The 6,654-nt window shown below is 33.5% G+C and overlaps 1 long non-coding RNA gene across 2 annotated transcripts; it reads left to right on the top strand.

Moving 5' to 3' along the window:
- The first annotated feature begins 424 nt into the window (after positions 1 to 424).
- LOC139873045 (uncharacterized) lies at positions 425 to 3,200 on the top strand. 2 transcript variants are annotated; one of them, XR_011767252.1, is made up of 4 exons: positions 425 to 1,658; positions 1,742 to 1,916; positions 1,999 to 2,115; positions 2,934 to 3,200. It is a non-coding gene; the product is annotated as an uncharacterized lncRNA (long non-coding RNA). The 2 variants fall into 2 exon arrangements; XR_011767251.1 differs by having other exon boundaries at positions 1,742 to 2,115.
- The last annotated feature ends 3,454 nt before the right edge of the window (positions 3,201 to 6,654 follow it).

Genomic DNA, 6,654 nt, shown 5'->3' with positions numbered 1-6,654 from the left:
AGTGATCACTCAACATTTGTCTTTCTCCTCAAATTCAATTGTTGAGTGACCACAATACCCTCCCTTTTCAACAAACAATAACTTATACCAAATAAAAAATTTACATGGTTCAGTTCACCAACATGAAATTAGGGTTCCTCATTGTTAATGCAAAAAACGATTTCTGAGATTGGGGGCAGAAATAACTTGTAACTGATACACCTACATCATAAAAAAACATTTCTTCTCTCTACCCTCTTCGAAAAAGAGTGGACCCTAGGCAGCCATCTTTCCGTCGAAGCATTCAACAGATGTAATTTGGGTTTACCAAAAGTGTGATGTACCGAAGCATTCAAGATGCAATTAGGGTTTGCAAAGTCAAAAGGTTAGTTTAATCTTTATCTTTCATCACGATTTGTTCAATTGTTTAATGTTTTCAAAACTTTTGTTTGATAATTTCGAATCTTCATCAATTGATGCTGCTCAACAAAATTATATATCGTCAATCTTATCAGTTTGTAATTACAAACTAATTTTACAATCTATTTCGATAAATTAGTAGACCATGTTTACGGATATTGTATAATTGCTCAGTTCTTCAATCCATTTAGGGTTCATCATAGTTCTTCATATTTTACATCATGGACATCAGGTATGTCGATTTCCCTGTCTTCGCATTTTAGGTGAAATTGAAATAAGGTCTCATATGATTGATTCAGAAAATGATATCGATTTGCCTTGATTATTATAATTTTTATCTAATGATGGTTGCTAAATTTTTTGGTGTTGGTGTTTTGATTGTTAATTTACATATTTTGTTCAAATATCTTTATGTGTAAGACTAACCCAAAACAGCCTGTTAAGAACAGTCCGAATTAACTGTTATCTTTTAGAGTGTTGAGCTCATAATAAGTATTAGCTTTGAGTTTTTCGAATGGGTTTAAGATCGTCATCAAGAACTTTATCGAAATAAAGATGTTTGTAGCTTATTTATTGATCACAGTGTAGGTATCGTGCTGTTGATGCAGTTTAGTTATTGATAACTAAATACATTTTTTGTTTATGCTTGTGCAACTTAATATCTTTGAACTAAATGTTTAGGTGTTCTAGATATGAAATGGTCTAAAGGTAAAGGGGCAGTAAAGAGAGTGAGCTTCAAGTCCGTTGATGGTAAGGTAAGATCAACCCCAAATTTCATTGAAGTATTTTACTGTTGTAAATCATATAACAAAAAGGTATATCATTAACAAGACGGTATGCCTGATTGCACAATATTTGTGTGGGATTTTTAGCTGATGTTATGGATTATACGTTACAAGGGACATTTAGGGCTCATTTTTCTTTTGAGGGTGTTAAGGTGGTAACTGATAGGCTCACACGATACACAAAATGTTATGGTGCAATCAGTTTTGGAGGAGAGAGTGAGTAAGTAATGTATAATAATTGAATGTTTAACATAAGATTAGTTCAACCAGACCAATGCGAAAAGACTGACTTCTATCCAAAAAGAGTTTGGTCGGAATACAGTATTTAAAGGGTATAGCTGACTCATTTTATTTGTTTGGAATTCAAATTGATGGCTTACTTGGCTATTAAATTGTCAATTGGTTATTAAATTTATTTATTTGATTGATCTTTGGAAGTTATGATGTCAATTCACGGAAGCGCTCTCCAAATTTGTAAGTTCCTCTTAATATAGCTCTTTATACATTTGTCATGATGATGTATACATTCTTTGTTCTGATAATTTGTTATGGTGCAGTTGTTGGCCCAATTTGTTTTTGACTTTAGAAAATTGCTGGTGGAAATTAAGTCATTTTTCTACCGGATGGATAGTACCAAAACTTTCGTCTTCAGGAAAGTTTCTGATTTACTTAGTAACGGGTGATTTACATACTAGCTAGCTGCTTATTTCATCTGCCCTTGGATGCATGAAGGTTAGTTTTTCTTAATTATTTTTAACCAATACATACTTAAGGTTAAATTTTAACCTCGAATTTAAGTTACTTGTTGGAATAGGGCTTTTAAGATGGAATTGAAGCATTTAGGATTTCATGCAAGAAAATGAATCCATTTTGTGTATCATCTGCAGCCATTAGAAATCACCATATTAGTCCTGGCTTCTACTATTATCAGGTAGTAATCTCATTTTCTACAACTATTTCAAATAAGTAGTATAAGCAAAGATTATCTAGATCCTCAAGGAGCTAATGATGTTGATAAGGAATGTGGTTTTATCATAGCACATTTTGAAGAGTTGCATTGGTAAGCATTATACATGAAAATGGCGCTTAGTCACTATAAAGCCATTTAATTTTACTCCTAAATAATAGGAATAACCATATGATTAAATGATGCAGCTAAATTGATATTGATAATGTTAGAAATTTACATCAGTTAATTTGCTACTACAATTTTTATAATAAGATTTCTATAATTGCGTTATTAAATGAGAATCGAGCCTTGGAACATATTGTTTCTTAGTAAGTTTGGATTCATGTAAACATGTTCAAAATACTTTGTAAAATAATTTTTGTTTTGCTTGACACAAAGTTTAAATTTATAGTGGGTCTTTTCTTAATGTCTTTAGTGAGAATGTTTACCTTTTATTGTTGATAAGGTAACATACTGCAGCGGAATGCAATATGGGTGGGGTGGGGTGGGATGGTTAGGTAAACACGTTTAGGTCAAAAATGAGTTTTTATATTGTGGTCTATATCAACCCACGATCGTAACTTTGTCCACTTATAATCAGCATTAACCAGTTATATGAGGCATATTTTGCAATCTACGGCAAAATTCTATGCTATGAAATCTTATATACAACAGGTAACTATATATTATGTACTCCGTAATACTAACGCACTAACCCAACCATTATAATAAAAATTAACCAAATTATCTCATTACATGTTGTGTCTCTGAAGTTTTTTTTTTTTTGCTTTTTATTGAAGATTAGTTGCATATAAACACGTTGATTATAAGATGCAAGACAAGCTTACAAGTTACAACTAAACAATTTACGCACTCATTTTTGTCAATTAATGCATACTGCAAGTGACTAGAAGCACGACTAGAAGCACTGAATAATGTTTGACAATCGTAATCATAAACATGATATGTTCATTCATTGTCATTAGTATTCACTTTATTCTCATACTTGCCACGACTTGATAACACCATTGTTTTGTATTTTGTCTAGATTATTGTTTTGGTTTACTATACAGTTCTTTTATAACATTATTGATTTGTATCACCTATTTTTATCTTATATTTCACTAACTAATGATTGTTTATTCGATTACAATTCTGTTACATCTCTAAAAAGCTTTATAGTCTTTTATTTTAAAAACCTGCGAAGTCGCGGGTTATAAACTAGTTTATTATAATATTCTTGTTTGATGTTTGTGATTTATTAATATTAGAAATTCTTGTTGCCATGTTGTGTGAGTAATTACTTGATTGTTTGCCATGATTTAATAATGTTAGTTAGGGATGATTATCGTTTCGTACTCGCTTTCTATCTATGATATTAAACCTCGTTATTATCGTCCTTCCACCAATAAACGTGATTAAAACCTTTTATAAAGTTGACAATTATAAGGTAATTAATTATCTGTGTTTATACTTTGGTCAAGGTATGAACCCATCGGAAATACTATAAAGTACATGGGAAATTATCGTAGGACCAGATCAAGACATTAGTCAAGAGTATAAGACTCGAGGAAATACTGTTGCAATAGTAGAGTACAGTGTTAAGGGCTAGTTTAGATCATAAATGGGAATTTAACGCATTAAAATAAAACTAAGCTTATAAATCTTTAAGGATGACTGAGAACGATCAGAGGTTCTAATTTGTCTACAAAACCTTATATTTTACCAAACCATTGACAGAAAGAGATTCGAAATACAATCATAACCACTGACTTGGGTGATACACTAAGGTGTTAAGAAAGGTTGGATATTCTATATATATGGCTATGCTACTTTATTCGTGCGCCTAAGGTATGCATTGAGTCCAAGATGGGCCGCTTATATCTTTAACCGGATAAAGCGTCTAGAGTTGAGCATAGTCCATCCGTTCAGAATCACGATAGCCTGGTTCCTTGTGACATGCTAATCGAGAAATCAATTAGTAGGGAATCTAGCATTTACACCAACGTATATCTATCCAATGAGTGTCTCGTACTCCTCTCGACACTACGTTATCTTAAATCATGGTGAACCACGTCTTATCTGTCCTTAGCTGTTGCATGCTAGCTAGCTTATTTTAATTATATTGCTTTAGTATTTTAATACAATTATAAATCAAATCAACCCAACTATAGCCTTTACATAATTTGATATTCCGGATAAAGTGGTGTCTAGAATAAACCGGCTGGACTTGGTTGTTGGATTTTTCGAACAGTCGCCAATTTATTGGGACCAAAAGGATCATGCCTCGCCACACAAGGTGTACATGGCCACTATTCTCGGATACTAAATTGTGTACAAACCCAATCTCAAATACTAAATTATCTGAATAAGCTCTGTTTCAAATTCGACCGCTCATGGAATGACCCTATGTCATATTCGTTCTTGCTAACCATAGGAAGGAATAATAGTTTAAGGCGCAACATATATAAATTAAACAATCAGTTTCTTCTGTTGATATCCTGAAATGACGTTTTACGGCCTAACGACACCACACAATTAAACCGTCCGATTCGGGCATATCAGCCATCAACATCTTCTTTTTGTAGTAAGCTGCATCCTGCTTCTTTGGAATTTTTCATTCACGGGAATAATGACCAGCTTTACCACAATTATAACAGATGAAATCTTCCTTTTTGAATCATTAGTTGATTTTGGTTGAGGCTTTGAGAATTCATGTTTCTTGTAGTAAGATGAGGAAGATGAATTCTTGCGTTGATTACTCGATTTCCCTTTGAACTTGTATTTGTTCAAGGATTTGGTAAACATTGCAACCATCTTGACTAATTCAAGGTGAGAATCATCAACATCCGAAAAATTGAGTCCTTCAGAATCAGTTGAATCTTCAATAAGCACTTTCTGTGATAAGCTTTTGGAAGTAGTGAAAGATTTAATATTCTTCTTAGAAATGAGAGCAAGTGGATCACTTGGAGTTGTCTCTTTCCTTTCAGCTTAAATTTTAGACAAAGCTGGCGGATAATGCATAAGGACAACGATAAGCTCTTGAATGTTTAGTTTATCAATCTCCTTGGTAGATTAAATGATGGTTCCATGCAAAGTCCAGTAAGTGTTGAACTTTTTCAAAAACTTCAAGTTAACCTCAACATTCACCTTAATGATCTTGCACTTCTCAATTCATCCAAAACATCATTGTAATGCTTATAAGTATCTCTAAGAAGTTCATTAGGTTCTTTCTTAAAGTCTTCAAAAAGACCAAGTGCCTTATTCATTTTGGAAATATCAGTCTTGTCATAGCCTTCATGCTGCCTTCTAATCTCATCCCATATTTCCTTAGTAGTTGTATCTCTGTTAACATTCTCAAAGTGTTCAAACTGGATAGCTTGCATGATGATGTTCTTTGCTTCAATATGACCCTGAGCGCGCTCACGTTTATCACCGGTAAGTTGATAAACTAGTATTGGAAGACCTGTTTTGGGGTGTTCTTCACCAGTTGGTCCTTCATTTAATGAGACCCAAATGTACTTTCCCTTTTCACCCATGTAATCAATGTGTTGAGTGATACGTTGTACCTATTGGTAATATTGTCCTTTAAATAGAACAGGAGGTTTGAAATCGGATCCAATAATTAAAGCATCTTGAGTAGTCATTTTGACATATTCGGAAACTTCAAATGTCAAGGTATATTCGGACAGTAACAATATTCAAGAGAACTAGCAGATTCTCACAGTAAAAAAGTTTTACTGTCAGATTCGCATAGAGGTTCGGATGCTATCAGATTCGGACAGTATCTCTGTTAACTATAAGGAGATTCATACAATGATTCGTACAGTGTAAGAATCGCACAATGAAACACCAAAACACTGATTCGCACATTGTAAGGATAAACTGAGATCCTCTCAGTTTGTCATATTCGGACAATGTGAGATTCTCACAGATATGATGCAGATAGGACTAAAAACACTGCGATTCGGATGAGTAACATCTGTTGTGAGATTCGGTCATCTTTTGGCAAAAGTAAACAAGTTAGTAACAAGTGAAAAACAAATGTCCGAATGGTGTGAGAATCTGTTGTCAGGATCTTCGTGCAAATGTCAATTGTGGAAGTTGAAACGAGTGAATCTGATACTGTAAACTTGAACAAAAATCCTCTGGAATCACTTAAATGAGCTTCGTATCACTTGAGTGAATGTCACTGAATCAAATACACACCTCAAACAACAACACCTTAGTTGAATATACCAGTTGAAGCAGATTTGCACGGGCAGTTAAGTGTGAGAATGTTGATCAAATTCTTAACTTAAGTTCAATTGTTGAAATCAATCCGTCAAAAAGATGCGTAGACACTAAACGAGCAGCACTGAATCCACTAATCTTCAATATAACTCAGAATCAAGCTTGAAATGAGAGAATATGAGAGTTTTAGCCACGAACTCTAATAATCTGCTTGAATCTTCATAATTGTTGTAATTAAGTTGTTCCGTTGATTGAATTACTTTCTATCAAATATAACACACCGTTGTT

Source organism: Rutidosis leptorrhynchoides, chromosome 10 (assembly GCF_046630445.1).
Source record: "Rutidosis leptorrhynchoides isolate AG116_Rl617_1_P2 chromosome 10, CSIRO_AGI_Rlap_v1, whole genome shotgun sequence".
Taxonomy (NCBI): Eukaryota; Viridiplantae; Streptophyta; class Magnoliopsida; order Asterales; family Asteraceae; genus Rutidosis; species Rutidosis leptorrhynchoides.
This window is presented reverse-complemented; position numbering and strand designations above follow the sequence as displayed.